We start from the raw sequence: 18,153 nt of genomic DNA, 5'->3' as shown, positions 1-18,153 counted from the left end.
GAATTCTGACTCCGGTTATTACTGATTTCAGCTCTCTGATCAATAGGGAGTTTACTGACTCTCAGACTGACCCCAGGACAGTCCCTTTTAAGATGTTGAGAAATTGCTCAATTTTAGGATGTTGACCGAAGAAAGTAGATTCTAATCAGGCTTTTTTTTTTTCATTTTGTTTTCTCAAGGGTCCTATGGGAACAGAAAGTTTTGAGGGAGTTTACTGTTTGTGCAAGATGACTGGTTGGGTAAAGAAGTCCAAAGTTTATTATCTGCAGAACAAATACAGCCTGGGCAAAGGTAAGTGAAATGAATGTCTCCCACCTTGTCCCTTCAGCATGTCTGAGGGGATGTTTGCGCCGGTGATTGCACAATCGAGAACCTTATCTATGAATGTCAAAAGGAGAGGAGGTACGTGGTAGACTCCTACTGGTTAAACATAATCACTGATTCTTATTCTTCTTAGTTTGACAGGCAATTGATGGTGGTGCCTATACAAAAACCATTTTTAAAAAATCCGTTTGTCGGTGAAATATTTCTAAATATCTAGGTATTGTTTGTCAGATAGCATCCGAGTGGCTAAAATCAAATTTTTTTTCTCTGCCCCAAAATGTAGACAAAACAAGCTCTAGGCAACTACATAAATAAGTTTCCTAATTCATGGCTAGTCTGGACTTTTGTTGGTGATTGATGACATCAAGGACAATTGGATTGTTCTTGTCATTACTCCACAGTAATTACTGACAAGTATACATAACAGACAGACATACAGAGTGGGGCTCAACTAGTCTTTCAGAAGATAACATTGTCTGCACAAATGTTGATGGGAAAGTGGGATATGGGTGAGTAGTTAAGAACTTATTATTGGAAAAAAATTCAACGATGCCTTGAGTCTCAGAGATTCTTACTGACTAGATAATTATTTAACCATTCTCTTTATTTTGCTTTTTTGCTCTTATTATTTTTGTTTGAACTTGAACTTTGTTTAAGAAAGGGCTTAGACACTAAGAACAAGAGTAATCAGAATGAGATCCTCTACCTAATTTTTGGGTGGTTGAAAAAAAATCCTGATAAGATTTGTAATATGTTGTGGGGAACCTGCTTACAATTGTCTCAGTCCATGTGAGTATGTATAGCTATAAAAGTAATAACTAATACTGGTTAGTGTAGGTTATCTCAGTAACCATAACATTTACCAGTATAATTGTTTAAAAAGAAAAAAATTTCCAATATGGAAAAGAAAATTCCAATTTCTAAGCTTAAACCTTGCTAATGACCTATAGTTTGGAATTTCACTTATGACCACTTATTCAAGTGGAAAAACTAATTATAGTATAAATTTAGCTTAGAAGATTTGGAAATACTTCTCCTTTAGACTGTGAGACACAGAAGTGAGTCATAAATGAGGTTGGTAGATTCTGGACTCTTTCAAAGTCCAGGGTAAACAATCGCCTTTTGGGTTCTGTCAATTTTTAGTTTTTCCTGAGAATAATGACCTTTGGAGTGTCCCTCTAGTTTTAGGGTATTATTGGCCCTCTGCCCAGGGCTCACAACACTGAGTGTTCAAAGGAGCTACTTTCTGAGGCAGGTTGGTGGTGGCCGTGCCTTGGGGATGTGAGTGTTGACCTGCACAGCCAACTCCACGAGTGAAGTGAACGGGACGGCGTGTGATTCACAAGTGAGCGGTGACCCCTTGGAGCCTCTTAGATCAGTCTGTTAATCATAGTAAAAACCACAGCTACATATACCCGAGGACATGAGGCATTTGGTAAAGAAGGTGCCGGGATGAAAGGGGATAAAAGGGAGCAGAGAGACAGAGCCGAGAGGGCCAGGGCGAGAGTGCATGGGAGGCGTGTGGCTGGAGGGCTGGCCGCTCACGGGGCCTGGTTTTCCAATCTGGCACTGGGCTTGATGAGTCTGTTTATTCAGCTACAGTATCAGACATTCCCTTTTCCTGCCCGAAGAAGTCCCCTTTGAAGAACTGCTCTGCTGGGGAGTAGTTTCCCCTTGGACGGGCTACTCCTGTTTGCAGACCTAAAGGAAAAGAACTGGAAAGGCCACAAGAATGTCCTTTAAAGTGATATTCCAGCGCCACGTGAGGGGAGGATGAAATAGCAGTAAAAGATTTATTTCCTGGTTGAGGTATTTTTTTCCCCTCTCAAGTGACTTTAGCCCTGAACAAAGGTGTCACATGAATGTGGCGGGGGTCAGAGGTCCGTGGGTCCCTCCAGGTCTGTGTGGTCAGATGGGGATGAGGGGGGTGGAGAGCAGCGCAGAGTGGGAGCGTTCACACGTCCGCAGGCCTGGAGAGAGCCAAAGCACACCTGCACGGGTCCCAGAGAACGCGGCGGGGGTGGGGGGGGACAACCTGGTCCTGCAAGCCTTTATCTGCAAAGGGATCAATGGTAGGGACAGAGCGAATCGGATCATTCAGAGGTTGAAATTTTTTACTTTGGGGCTTTCCTGTTAATTTCTTGTATCTCATGATGACACATTTTACTTTTCAAAGAAGTTTTTCATCCGGCCCTCATGATAACCTTGTGAAGTGGCTAGAGTAGATGTCAGTCTCCTGAATTTTTCTCTCTGGAAAGCGATGTGGCCAAAGAAAGAGATGGATGCCCAGCTCATTACGAGCAGGGGCAGAACGACAACCCAGGTCTCCTGACTCCTGGACCAACCAGGTCTCTTATTTTTACTGTGCGACCTGTAAAGTGACGATGGGAGTTTCAGAAAAAAGGAAGGTGACATTCTCCATCTCCTCCCAGGCACATAGAAAGCTACTGTGGCTTTGAAGCCACTGCTTTGCTGTGTCCAAATTCTCTCTCCGGGACTGGCCTTAGGGAGGAGATTCAAAGTGGAACCTTCAGAGGGAAAGCTCGTATTCCAGTCAGTGCTGCCCGCGCCTCTGGTGGATTTGTTCAATCTTTCCCTGCACCACAGAAAACAGGAGCTCTCCAGAATGAAAAGGGACTTTTGTTCCATCTCTGAGATGAAGCCTTTGAGTAAGAGAGGTCATTCCCCGGTGAGGCCTGGCTCTCATGGAGAGGGGATGGGACCCACACTCTCACCTTGACTCCTGGCTGAGACTCCATGACTCACGTTGACTCTCCGGGCCCAGGAGGGAGATTCGTGTAGAAGGGAACACAAAGCACTAACGATGAATGAGTCCTTGAGGCATCAGTGTGAGACATCCGAGTTTCCTTCCAAGGAATACAGATGTATGCTTATCAGGGCTTCAGGTAGAAACGTGAAGAGGTCTTATTTATGGACTGCCCTGCCTGCTTTGACACACGCAGCCTTATATTTTATCTGTTTCTGGATGTTTGTCTTCTTTCTACGCGTAGAGCTGAAGCTGGTCGACATTGAGCCATATCTTGTAATTGTTTGTATCCTTTAAGGCTTCCACGTGCTTAAAATATCTGATGACTGGATGGGAATCCATTTTCAGCTGACCCCTTATCCCAGTGTTTCTCAGCCTGTACTTTGAATCTGAACCACCTGGGAAACAGGCACATGCACTTTGAAATAAGTCCTGAGGTGAATCTCATGTGCACCAGAGTTGGAGAAATGAACATTTCATTCCTTTTCTCCTTGACTTTTAGAGCTCTTGGTGACTTTGAACAAACACAATCTCAGAGTATGCAGTGTTTCCTGATTGACAAGGCTTATTTCACATGTTGGTTTCATTTATGCTTAATGTTATGAGGTTAATTTAATAATAGCCCTATGATGTGGGGTCTTTTTCTGCCCACTTTACAGATGAGAAGACAGAGGAGTTTTATTCTGAGGATCACTTAAGTCAGTTTGTGGCTGAGCCGGTACCCATCCTGAGTCTGGTGATTCCAGGTGCTGGATTCTTCCCCCACGTGCCCTTCAGCTCTGGACCTAAGCTATTCTCCACGTGGAAGGTGGCGTTCCTGATAACACTGCTGCCCACGTGGCTGGGGACAGTGCTATGATAGGTATGTGAAGCCAGGAGAAGCTAACACAGTCTGTTTTCTTAATGAAATCTATAGTGGGATAACTGGCTAAGACTAATACTGAAGTGCCCTTTCATGCAAATATTAGAGAGCAGCATGTTCATTATCAAATGGGAAAAGCAGAACCGGGACCTGGTGAGAGGTGAGGGCCCTTTCAGAAAAGGGCAGTGGGTTTGTTAGGTGATCTGTGATTGAAACTGTACTCTCCTGGCTTCATTTTCCTGGAAATGGAGAGGGCATGGGAAGCAAGCTGAGCCCCAGGACCTACCCTGTGACCTGGGGTCCCAAGGCCAGCTCTTTTGAGGTTGGCTGTTTTAGTGTGGACATGTGGAACACAGTGAAGGTGAGTGGTTCTCATCTCACTTTATTTAAAAGGTTCAGAATGCTCCAAAGTTCATCTGATGCTTACGGGAACATGTAGCCAAGCTTCCGATGGCAATGGAATGGTTGCTGGAATATTTCTAAACAGAACTTCCTACGTGGCCATTTACTCTCTCATTAGTTGCAATGTACAGACAGCCGTCAAAAAGACTTGTCAGTTGACAGAAAAGGTGAGCCTGAAACTTCTGCTAGTACCCAAATCTCTTCCACTAAGCTGGCAAAGGACCTCTTCTTTAATCATGGACTAACAGATGATTGATATGCCTGTACCCTGATTAGAAAGGTTTCATTTTACTTGTGCACGGTACATGGAATTAGTTAAGGGTTGCATAGGAAAAGAAGTGATGGACTATTGTTCACATTAAATTATAATGACAGCCTTCCTAACCACTGTGTATTTATTATGTAAGAAAAGAAAATGTCTGGTAAAATTCTGTATAGGTTAATAACACCTTCATAATATACTTCTTCTTTTTATGGACTTGAATAGCCCTCCTACTGACTTTTAATGGATTATTAGAGTTAATTACATCAATTGCAATATAATTGATTCTTAAATACTATGTAGAAACCTCATACAATTATGGAAAAACAAAAGTTATCTAGACATCTCAGATCAAAAAAGATTTGGAATTCCTGCACATTTAATTTCTGATAATCACTAGTCAGTTTGGACATTAAGATTGCATGGTGTCCTGTTTTCTCTTTGCTAGGTTTTGACAGAATTGATAGTTTTACAACATTTAACTCAATACGCATGGAAATATAAGATTAAAGCTGTGAATGCAGTTTTTTTTTTTCTAAAAAAAGATCACTTCATGGCTTAAAAGCTGAAATGTGTTACCTGTCTAACACTGACAGAAACAAACTCAAGGGAAAATCAAAAGTGGATTTGATGTTGAGTTTAGAAATCTCTTCTCCACAGGTGTAAAGATTCCTGTGGGTCTTAGGGTTTGTTACCTGAGGGCTTTAAAGTGTGACAAGGGGATGAATTGCCTAAAGGGGCAAAGAAAAGTTCCTCCCTCCCATTTTATTACCTAGACCCAGGCTATGTGTTCTAATGTCAAAACCACTGGTCAAAAAGTGAAACATCATTAATATCTGCTTTTGATGTCGTATAGATCAAAAGATATCCTTGTAATGGAGTTGTTTGACTGCAACCTTTTTATTTTTAACTGAGTTTGGGACACTAGTTTGTAGTATTGACACAGTTATAAATGTGAGTTTTCTAAAGAGCTCTACTGCTTCACAGATACAGATTTCTAGATCATTTGAAAACGGTCTACAAATAAATGTGTAAAAGAATGAGAGCTGGATGCAGTGGACAGGTCCCTGGAGTGAGAATCAGCTGATCAGATGTCTTCGTTACTGCTTGGCAATATGACTTGACCTAACTGGGCCTTAACATTCTCTTCTGTAAAATAAGAGAGGGAGAGAGAGAGAGACCCTCTAAGCTGTTCAGCCATGAATCTCCTGCTTTGACTTCTTGGTGCTCTTAATGTTGACACACTCACCTAATTATTAATATAAGCTTCCTTATAGTGATATGTAAGTTGCATATATTAATATGTCTTTTATGTGTATGTATGTATGTCTTATCTGGTTAACTAGTTATGAATTTCCAAAGACAAGGTCTATGTCACATACATCTCTTATGCTAATGACACACACCATAGTTTTCTAGCACAGAATTGTTACCGTTTGGTGGAATGAGCAGCCGATCCAAAAGAAATGTATCCATTCCCTGAAAGTTTTGATAAAACAAGAACAAAGACAAATAAATGCCCTTTATTATACTGGTTTAACTTTTTAAAATATTGTAAAATATTTTATTTTATGAACCTTTAGTTGTGCTTTAAATCAGATGCACTTAATACATAAAATTTCACTCAGTTTTTCTATAAATTGAAATGCAATACCATTTCCAGTGGGATTTTAATGGAACTTGAGCAACCTATTCTAAAATTTACCAGGAAGGGCAACAAATGACAATAGTCATGAAAAGCAAACAAACAAAAATTAAAGTGAGTGGCGCCTTACCCGAGTAGTTATCAAAACAAACTATTCATCTTATGCAATACATAATTGTAGTGATGAAATTCATACACAAATGTAGTGTTAGAGAAATTAACTAACCAAAAAGATTAGAGTCCAGAAACAGATCTAAGAATATAGAGGAATTTTAACAGATAATATGGAGGCATTTCAAATCAGTGGCTAAAAAATAGACTGTTCAGTAAATGATATTGGGACAACTGGCTCTCCATCTGGACTCATACCATACACAAAAGTAAATTCCAGATGGAATAAAGCTCTAAACATAGACATCAAATCTATACAAGCATTGGAAGGAACTGTGAATGAACCTTTAAAAAAATAACCTTGGGTGAAAAGTCTTTGTAAACAAGATGGCAAATTCAGAGACCATTAAGAAAAACCTGACAGAGGAGACTTTATTTTTTAAAAAATCATAAACAAAGTTAAAAGAGAAATGACAGATTGGGACAAAACATTTAAATTATACATTACAGGAAAAGGGGTTACTACATTATTCAAAAGGCGCCCATAAATTAATGAGAAATATATAAATAACTCACAAAAAATGAGCAAATGATATAAAATAATTTCCAGGAGATAGTGCAGTGGCTAGCAAACATTTGAAAACTATGCTTGATGTATTTCACCACAGTGCAGGAGTGAATAGTTTTTTAAAAAAATATATATTTTATTGATTATGCTATGACAGTTGTCCCATTTTTTCCCCCTTTATCCCCCTCCGCCCTACACTGCCCCACCCCCCCAGTATCCCAACCCCCACTCAGTTCATGTCCATGAGTTGTACATATAAGTTCTTTGGCTTCTCCATTTCCTATACTATTCTTAACCTCCCCCTGCCTATTTTGTACATACTATTTATGCTGCTTATTCCCTGTCCCTTTTCCCCCATTCTTCCCCCTCCTCCTCCTCTCTGTTCTACTGTTCATAGTCTTTTATCTTCTTTTTCTCCCGTAAATCCCTTTAACATCTCATATAATAAGGGCTTGATGATAAGGTCCTTTAACTTGACCCTGTCTAGGAAGCACTTTATCTGCCCTTCTATTCTAAACGATAGCCTTGCTGGATAGAGTAATCTTCGATGTAGGTCCTTTCTTTTCATGACTTTGAAACCTTCTTGCCAGCCCCTTCTTGCCTGCAGGGTTTCTTTTGAGAAATCAGCTGACAATCTTATAAGGAACTCGTTTGTAGATAACTCTTTTTCTTGCTGCTTTTGAGATTCTCTCCTTATCTTTAATCTTGGATAACTTAATTATGATGTGCCTTGGTGTGTGCTTCCTTGGGTCCAACTTCTTTAGGACTCTCTGAGCTTCCTGGATCCCCTGGAAGTCTATTTCCTTGGCCAGATTGGGGAAGTTCTCCTTCATTATTTTTTCAAATAAGTTTCAGTTTCTTTCTCTCTCTCTTCTCCTTCTGGCACTCCTATGATTCAGACGTTGGAACGTTTAAAATTGTCTCAGAGGTTCCTAAGCCTCTCCTCATTTTTTTGAACTCTTGTTTCTTCATTCTGTTCTGGCTGAATGTTTATCTCTTCCTTCTGCTCCCAATCACTGATTTGAGTCTCGGTTTCCTTCCCTTTACTGTTGGCTCCCTGTATATTTTTCTTTATTTCACTTTGTGTAGTCTTCACTTTTTCCTCCATTTTGCCACTGATTCCATGAGCATCCAGAGTACCAGTGTTTTGAACTGTACATCTGATAGGATGGCTCTCTGTTCATCACTTAGTTCTGTTTTTTGAGCTTTCATTTGTTCTTTCATTTGGGTCATATTTCTTTGTCTCAGTGCACCTGTTAGGTTGGAAGGGGCGGAGCCTTAGGTATTCGCCAGGTTGGAGCAACCCAGGTTGCTGTGTTGTGCTGCCGTGTGTGGGGGAGGGGTCCGAGAGGGAACAATGCCGGTTGCTTGGCTCTCCGTGGGCTTTCAGTCACTCCCCCGCTACCCACAAGTAAATTGGGCCCTTCTGGTGCTGATTTCCAGGTGGGTGGGTTTGTGTACGTTCTAGGACCTTGTGGGTCTCTCCAACGGATTCTCCTGTGAGACCGGGAGTTTTTCCTGCCGCTGAAACCCCCATAGGTTTTTAACTCCAGAGGTTTTGAGGCTTTTTTTCCTGCACTGGAACCCTGGATTGTGCGGTCTGTCTCACTCCTTAGCTGTTCCTCCAGTTTACCCTCACACAAACATGGGACGCCCAGGTCTGCCAGCCACCGCCTCACCCGCCTGGTCCTTCAGCTGCCACCTTGCTGTGCGTCCCCTCCATCCCCGCTGCCCATCTCTGCCCATCCTACTGGTCTGGATGAATGTTTCTTCTTGAACTCCTTCGTTGTTGGACTTCCACACAATTCAATTTTCTGGCAGTTCTGGTTATTTTTTGTTTTAAAATTTGTCATTGTCCTTCTTTTGATTGTGTGAGGAGGCAGAGTGTATCTACATATGCCTCCATCTTGGCCAGAAGTTCTAATGTCAGGAATGAATAGTTTTTTTTTCATTAGAAGTGAGTTATTGGTGGCTTTGTAACTGGCAGCCTGGAAACTTCTCACTTCCCTTTGATGCAGTGATCACATGAAGAGTCTCCTTTTCCTAGACATCTGCTAAAAGGAAGGTTAAGTTCCTTTCCTCCCTTCCTTAGTTTTGTACCTAAATCCCTTCTCTTCCAAGAGTCATAAGAGAGATTTTTGCGAATCTCTGTGAATATAGACAAGTGATAGATACCAGGACATAGATCCAAGATGGTGAGGGAGTAAATGGGAGCTACACTAACCCTCCCAGGACCAATCTGGAATTACAATTAAATTTTAGAGAAAGCATCCTGAATAACTAACTGAACACTAGCTGGAAAGTAGCCTTATAACTACTGACAGACTGAAGAACCACTTCACCACAACAAGACTGGTAGGGAGTGCAGAGGAGGTGTGAGAGGGCTGGGTGGGCTCCCACAGGCAGCAGATGAAGTGCTGGAGGGATATTTCAGCAGCTGGGGGTTCCCCCAAGAAGTGAGGGGTGAAAACCCCAGGCTGGGCTCCCCAACCTATAGCATCAGAGCTGGAAAGGAACCTAGATAACATCCAGCTGTGAAAAACAGCAGGGTTTCTGCCTGCCAGGGAGAGAAGGCTGGAGACTCAGCTTTTTAAAGAGCCAACACATAAAATTTCATTTATAGCCACTTACCCTGGGCTCTGGCGGATAGGGGGCAGAGTGGATGAGAGTGCTTGAGGAGAGTCTGAGGTTGTTAGCTCTGGGGATAGAACTGAAGGAACAACTGCCAGGGTCCCTGTGCTGAGTCATTCCCCATAGTGCAGAAGCCATCTTTCTCGGGCAGAGCACTCCTCTCCAAGTGGCATCAGCCTGGGGGAAGCAAGAGCCCCTCCCACAGGAATTAATCTGCCCCATTTTGTGAAGCTTAAGCTGGGCTACTGATTACACCTTGATTAGCTTAACAGCTGATCAGTTTAACAATTAAGGCTGAAAATACAAAGAAGCAGCCAACATGGGAATACAAAGAAACAGACCCCAAATGAAAGAACAGGAGAATCTCCAGAAAAACTAGATGAAATGGAGGCAAGCAGTTTATCGGATAGAGAATTTAGAGTAATGATTATAAGGATACCCAATAGCATGAAAAAAGACATAGAACCATAAAAAAGGACCAGTCAGAAATAAAAAAATACAATAGCTGAAATAAATACTACACCGGAAAGAATAAACAGTAGGTAGATGAAGCAGAGGATTGCTTCAGTGATTTGGAAGACAAGGTAGAAAAAAACACCCAAGCAGAGCAGCAAAAACAAAAAATTTTAAAAAAATGAGGAGAGTTTAAGAAACATTTGAGACAACATGAAGCAGAACAACATCCACATGATGGGAATACCAGAAGAAGAGAGCCAGCAAGGGATTGAGGGCCTATTTGAACAAATAATGACCAAAAACTTCCCTAATCTGGTGAAGGAAAAAGACACACAAGTCCAGGAAACTCAGAGAATCCCAAAAAAGTTGGACACAAAGGCCTATACTGAGACACATCATAATTAAAATGACAAAGCTTAAAGACAAGGAGAGAATCCTAAAAGTCACAAGAGAAAAGAAGTAGTTACCTACAAGGCCGTACCAATTAGACTGTCATTACTCATTAAAAACATTTCAGGCCATAAAGCAATGGCATGAAGTATTCAAGGTGATGAAAGCAAGGACCTGCAACCAAAGCTAATTTATCCAGCAAGGCCATCAGTTAAAATCAAAGGAGAAATAAGGAACCTCCCAGACAAGAAAAAAGTAAAGGAGTTTGTTAACACCAAACCAGTACTGCAACAAATGTTAAAGGGCTTGCTTTAAGAAGAAGGAGAAAAAGAAAGAATAAAAGAAACAAACAAACAGGAAAACAGTTTAACAATAAAATGGCACTACATACGTATCTATCAATAATCACCTTCAATATAAATAGCTTAAATGCTCCAACCAAAAGATGTAGGGTAGCTGAAAGGATAAGAAAATAAGACCCACATATATGCTTCCTCGAAGTGACCCATCTCAGATCAAAAGATACACACAGACAAAAAGGAAAGGGTTAGAAAAAGATATTTCATGCAAATGAGAAAGAAGAAAAAGCTGGGGTAGCTGTATTTATATCTGACAAAACAGACTTTAAAACCAAGGCTATAGTAAGAGACAAAGAAGGACACTACATAATAATAAAGGGAACAACCCAACAAAAGGATATAACCCTAGTAAACATTTACGTACCCTGCATAGGAGTACCTAAATATATAAAGCTAATCTTGATGGACATAAAGGGAGAAGTGGACAGAGATACAGTCATAGTCAGGGATTATAACACACCACTGACTTCAATGGATAGATCTTCCAGACAGAAAATCAACAAGGAGACGACCTTATATGACACACTATCAGGATTGTCCAACCGGTGGCTAGGGGGCCACATGTAGCCCAGGATGGCTGTGAATATGGCCTAACACAAAATCATAAATTTACTTAAAACATTATGAGGTTTTTTGTGATTATACGTCTCAATGTATTTAATGTGTGGCCCAAGACAACTCATTCCAGTGTGGCGCACAGATACCAAAAGGTGGGACACTCCTGTGGCAGATGAATTTAATTGATATCTTCAGAACATTTCACCCAAAAGAAGCAGAATATGCATATTTTTCAAGTGCACATGGAACATTTTCTAGGATAAACCTCATGTTAGGACACAAAACAAGTCTCAATAAATTTAAGAAGATTGAAATCATATCAAACATCTGACCACAATGCTATGAAACTAGAAATCAGTCACAAGAAGAACACTGAAAAACATGCAGAGACATAACAGCTAAATAACATGTTATTAAACAATGAAGGGGTCAACAATGAGATCAAGGAAGAATCAAAAGAGACCTTGAAACAATTGAAAATGAGGATACAAGAATCTAAAATCTGTGGGACACTGAGAAAGCAATTCTAAGAGGGAAATTCATAGTAGTACAGGTCTATCTCAAAAAACAAGAAAAAGCTCAAATAAATAACTTAACTTCACACTTAAAGGAACTTGAAAAGAACAGCAAACAAAGCCCAAAGTAAGTAGAAGGAAATAATAAAGATTAGAGCAGAAATAAATGAAATAGAGTCTAAAAAAAATAAAAGATCAATGAATCTAAGAGCTTGTTTTTTTGAAAAGATGAACAAGATTGACAAACTTTCAACCAGACTCATCAAGAAAAAAGAGAAAGGACTCAAATAAAATCAGAAATGAAAGAGGAGAAATAACAACTGACACCAAAGAAATACAAAAGATTGTAAGAAAATATTATGAACAATTATATGCCAGAAAACTGGACGACCTGGAAGAAATGGATAAATTCTTAGAAACACACAATCTTCTAAAATAAAAAAAACCAAATGGGACAATATCAAACTAAAAAGTTTTTGCACAGCAAAGGAAATCATCAACAAAATAAAAATGCAGCCCATAGAATGGGAAAACATATTCGCTAATACATCTGATTAGGGCTTAATATCCAAAATTTACAAAACTCAACACCAAAAAAAGCAAACAACCCAATTAAAAAACGGGCAAAGGACCTGAATAGACACCTCTCCAAAGCAGAAGTACAGATGGCCAATAGACATGTGAAAGGGTGCTCAACCTCACTAATGATCAAGAGAAATGCAAATTAAAACCACAGTGAGATACCATCTCACGCCTGTACGAATGGCTATCCTGTGGAGGACGTAGAGAAGAGGAAACTCTTTTGCATGGTTGGTGGGAATGCAGATGGTGCAACCACTGTGGAAAGCAGCATGGAATTACCTCAAAAAATTAAAAATGGATCTGCCTTTTAACATAGTGATCCCACTTCTGGGAATACATCCAAAGGAAAAACACCAATTCAAAAGAACATAAGCATCCTTATTATTTGGTGCAGCATTATTTACAATCGCCAAGATACGGAGGCAGCCCAGGTTATCTATCAATAGATGAGTCTATAAAACAACTACGGGACATTTACTACTTGACCATAAAAAAGAAGAAAATTTTACTCTTTGCAACAGTATAGATGGACCTGGAGAACATTATGCTAAGTGAAATAAGCCAGTCCGAGAAGGACAAATACTATATGATTTCACTCATGTGTGGAATCTAATGATTAAACTGAACTAAAATGGAAAATTGGGACAGTCTTGTAGGTGGAGGGCAGGAGGACAGCTAGTGGTGGTGGTGGAAATTTAGGGGGTGGCGCGACTGCGCAAAAAGGAGAAAGGGCTCATGGACGTGGACAACAATGTGGTGACTGCCGGGGGGAGGAGGATACAGGGGGACTAAAAGGTAATGTAAAAAAATACAATAAAGATTAAATTTAGAAAACTGCGCTCAACCTCATTAGTGGTAAAAGAAATGTAAAGTGGAAGAATGTGAGTTGCCATTTTCTACGTACCAGATTGACAAAAAAAATTAAGGGAATTGATTGGCTATATCAGTTAAATTGAATTAATATACTGTCTAGATATCAAGAACAGGTGCCAGTATTATGTTCTTAGGTGAAAGAAGCAAGTTGTAGAACATTGTACACTGTGTCATTCTTGTAATACTTTTTAAAAAGCATATATATACAAGAGGCATTTTAAAAATTATGTATGCATTACAAATACATGACATCTTGTATAGTTTTTAATCTCTTGGGATGGCATCTTGGGATGGCACTAAGGTGAATATAAGTATACCTTTTTTTAAATTACTTTTCAGCTGGAAAACATTCCTTGTATTATTCTTTCTTTAACCCTCATCAAGCTGAATAACTGATCTTTAGGAGACAGTTACAAGTCATTAGTTCAAGGGGGTATAATTGAACTGAGTACGATATGAATAGAGCACAGTATTTTATGGAACCTCAGTCAACTCTGATTAAATTCTTTAAATCAGTCTTGCTGAATTGGGTCAGTTATGTAGAGTTCTGGCCCTAACCTATGTCTTTGGTTGGACCTTGTTAAGACCCTTTTGATCTTCAGCTTCCTGAGTTCTGTGCAAGGGCTGAGGCAGGTCTGCCCCTCTGTCAGCTGCAATGATTCCATATGACATCCAAGGGCGTCCCTACCTGTCCCATGAACACCCTGAGCATTAACTAAATCTCAACATCCTGAAACCCAGATTATCAGCAGGGTCAAACAAGTCAATGTAAATACAGTCTTGTGGTTAGTTTGAACTTGCTTCCAAGTCATTTGTTAGCAAAGAGTTAATAAGTGCACACCTTTGCTCATATGGGTCTTTAAGGAAAGCTTTTTTTCCCCATTCCAATGACTTCCTGTTCATGAGAAAATGAGAGGAAATGAACCTCTAACAGGAGGATGGACCCACCCTTTTCCAGTCGTGTGGCTAATTTGTCAGGTGTAATATTGGCACCTGGTGGCTTGTGTTGGCTTCTTGCCTACCCTTGCTGGGGAAGTATCCAAATACTTGCAATAGGCGGTAGAGGACTTCAAAGCCATTTGTAAGAGAAAGGATATTGTCATTAAAGAACTTAATAGTGAATACTCCCAATCATTTAGTGATGTCAAGATAAAAGGAAAATTTTTAAAACACATTATCTAGAGTTTTTCTAATATATCATATGACCTGTTAAAACAAAGCAATGTAGTTGATTTAATAATACACTTTCAAGGGTGTATATTTATTGATTGAATGCCATTTTTTCCATTTTTGAGAAATTAGCAAATGTATCAATTATTTATAGGAAGATTATGAACTGTTTCTTTAAGGATATAATTCCATTTGCTCAGATTCACCTTTAAGTAAGTATTCTCTTTGTGCCTGCTAATGGAATCATTTCCTTTGAATCAAAAAACTACAAAAATATCAAGTGGTATCAAGTGGATCTGATAAATGAAAAAGGATGATACAGTTTTTCAGGATTTATTAGGTATTTTGGATGGGCACAGCTGGGTCAGTTCCATGCCTTTCAATTGTCAGCTAAAAATAATTACTGCCATTTGAACATGGTATAGATAATTGCCCAGCAATTCAAGGTAAATCTGTCCACAAATGGGGTTTAAACAAACTATAATCGGTGGCCATTAAACCATAATAAATTCTACACAACAGTGAAACTTCCTTTAGTTTTTACAGTTAAGGTCGGCTGTATTGGTTTTAGTGCACCTGAAACTCCCCTGACAGAGTCGGCTTCATGGGCATCGACAACAGGAGTGATTAGTCCCCTCGAGGATACGTCCATGGTGTCATCGCTTTTGAACCTCGATCAGTTCATTGTCATCAAACCCTCAACAAGTATTTATTGTTTTTATTGGCCTAACACACTATCAAAAAAATCTTTCATAAGTGATTAATCGAATAGATGTTTGTTGAGTGTCTACTCTGTTGCAGGCTATATAATTGGATTTTCCCTGGCAGGGACTGAAGCATAGAGGTCTCTCAGCCCTCGCAGTTGATGGGAAACGGTTCCACTTTCCAGAGATCGTACACTCTCGCAATCTGCCTGTTTGCCCAACTTGAAACACATACATAGTTAGAAATAATACATTGCATAATAACACTGTGAATGGGATGGGAGTTCAAAGAAAGGGTGGTCAATGTCTCTTTGAGGAAGAGGATAGCTCCCTAAATATTAAGAATAAAGAATATTTGGACAACCAAAACGGGAAAACCGTAGGTACTCTGAGTGAGTGGGAACTAAGCTGAGTGCAGAGGGAGGCAGGCCCATTGGGGGGCCCAGAAGACCACCACTCTGGCGCATTCCCTGTGTGCTGGGAGGTAAGGTAGACGGCTCCAGTGGCGATAATAGGAAAGATCTGTAAGTTCTAAAGAGGAACAAAGGCTCTTGATTGTGTGAGGTGGGGAATGGGGTAATGTGATTTAAGTAGTAATTTAGGAAGGTTTTTCTTGCAGTGATTTATAGGATAACTACAGCAGGGAGAAGCTGTCAGGAGAGAGCTTTATCGGGGGGCTTTTGCAGGAGACAGGGTTAAAAGAGAACCCCAGATAGTGATGGTGGACATGGATAGAGAGAAATGAATTCAAGGGACATTTTTGAAGGAAGGATGGTTGGGACTAGGTGGCATTGGATATAGGAGTTGGGAGAGGAAAATAAGTCAAAGATAACTCCAAAATGTGTATGCTAGAAGGCTGGATGATTGATAACAGCACTGATCTCTTGATGAAGGAAAACGGTGAGTTCTATTCTTACACAGATTATACCTGGGATGGTATAATCTGAGAAGTCTTGTGGAGCTAGCCGACTAGGCAGTTAGAAATGGGGGACTAACAGAACAGCCAAGGGGCCAGGAAAAGACACAAAGAAACGATGATTAACAGCTACATACCACCTACAAATCCAAATTCCACAGCCTGATTTTTCAAGGCTGCTCTCACCTCGCCTCCTCCTTATTCAAAGTCATGTTCAGTTACCCCGCATCCCGGTCCAGTCAATGAGCGAACTGCTGCTGCTCCCCGTCTCCTCCTCCCTTTGTGTCTGGACTCCTTCTAGTCTCCTTGCCTAGAAACGACTCCCTAAGTCTCTATTAACATCTCCCCAAGACTTAGGGCTGGCTCAGGCCCTTTCCTCGTGAAAATGTTTTTCAAAACATCCAGTGCACACACTTTTTTTTTCTTTTTGGAACTTCTGTAGCATTTACAACTTCCACTGTTTGTAAAGCGCTCAATCCATATACAAGTCTACATTGTTTAATCAGGTCAGACATAAATGCCTATCTTGTTTTGTCAGCAAAATTATAAACGCCTTGAGGGTGAAGATCAATATTCCTCTTGCATCCAATAGGAACTATATTTGCCTGCTAAGAATAGACACTTCCAAACATTGGCTTAGGCAGTCCTGTATCTAATATGGCCACGACAATCTTGATGACCAAAGTCATTTTTTTCTGTCTTTAGAAACCTACCCGGGAACACCACACCCAGCAGATCTCCGTGTATGTGAATGGACATTCCCTTTGGTTTATACCTGAACGCTGTGCATCTATTTTGGGTTGCATATTGTGTTTGTGTATTTATGCTCTGATTCATAGTAACTTCCCATGTGATGGAATTGATTTGCATTGAATGCAAACTGTAAATAAAAAGAAATGGCTGAAAAAACGTTGGAGTTTGATTATGAGAATTATGGAAGCTGGTAATCCAAAGGTAATCTGGCAAAATTCGATAACACAACCTCCCTTTACCTTTTCACTGAGCCATCCTCAGCATGGATTTTTCACTTCAGAATCACAAGCTGGTCGATCTTTTTTAGGTATAGTGTCAGTGCACCAGAGAGAAGAGGAAAGGTAAGGGGCTTGCCAAGCTGATTAGTGCTGCTTCTACCATGCTTCCCTGGAAGCTCCACCCAGCAGTTCTGCTTGCTTTTCATTGGCCAGCTATTACATATATAGCCATGCCTATTTGCAAGTAATGTTGCAGATGTTGTTTTCTTAATTGGACATACTTTTATATCCAACAAGGTCTGGTTATTTTAGTAAGGAGAAGGGCTATTTGATAACTCATAAGCAACTAATTGTCTGTGCTTTGAGCTCCCCTTTCTATATATGATGTTCTCTCTATGTATTCTTGTTCAGGTATGTATGTACACATACATATAAAATATATATAGTGAGATACAGAGTTTGCTATTTGGTTAGCCAAAATGCCCACTTAGTTTTTTCCGTAAAAGACACATTTTTCATTTTTACCAATAACTTCATTGATTTGGGTATTTTGAGTATGTTGGCTCTTGTTCTCAATTAGTGTCTCGATTTGATTACTATCAACTTCGACCGGTCTACCTGACAGTGGAGCATCACCCAGCAAGAAAAGTCCAGCAAGAAATCCCCAGCACAAAACTTCACACACCACTTTTGACACGTTCGATCTGTCACAGCACATTCTCCAGACACTATACAAATCTTTTTTTGTATTTTAGTTGTGTTTTACCGTCTAGGAATATAAAGCATAATATGCTGAAAATGTTGCTTATTTTCAATATTAAAATGGCTATAAAAAGTCACCAATTTTGATATTTTTTTAATGTACATTGATATGACAGCTGCCACAATACAATCTAACGAAACTGTTTCGAATGAAGTTAAAGACAACGAAGCATTACTAGAGCCATCTTATAGAAGATACCAAATGGACTTTTTGGCCAACCCAATATATTTCTATATCTTTGTCTCTATTTGAAAAATAATATATACATATGTATATGAATATATTATACATGTAGAGAGAGAGATTTGCTCTATCAGTCTCTGA

General features: G+C 39.9%; 1 long non-coding RNA gene across 2 annotated transcripts; it reads left to right on the top strand.

Annotated features, from left to right (window-relative positions):
* The first annotated feature begins 749 nt into the window (after positions 1–749).
* On the top strand, positions 750–16,993 carry LOC129081961 (uncharacterized). Of its 2 annotated transcripts, XR_008530354.1 has the most exons (4): positions 750–833; positions 1,580–1,669; positions 3,751–3,953; positions 16,801–16,993. It is a non-coding gene; the product is annotated as an uncharacterized LOC129081961 (long non-coding RNA). The 2 variants fall into 2 exon arrangements; XR_008530353.1 differs by lacking the exon at positions 1,580–1,669.
* Positions 16,994–18,153: the final 1,160 nt, after the last annotated feature.

The sequence above is a fragment of the Pteronotus mesoamericanus genome, unplaced genomic scaffold (genome assembly GCF_021234165.1).
Source record: "Pteronotus mesoamericanus isolate MK-2021 breed Mesoamerican mustached bat unplaced genomic scaffold, CSHL_Meso_final scaffold_1186, whole genome shotgun sequence".
Lineage (NCBI taxonomy): Eukaryota > Metazoa > Chordata > Mammalia > Chiroptera > Mormoopidae > Pteronotus > Pteronotus mesoamericanus.
The sequence above is the reverse complement of the archived record's forward strand: the minus strand, read 5'-3'. Positions and strand labels throughout refer to the sequence as shown.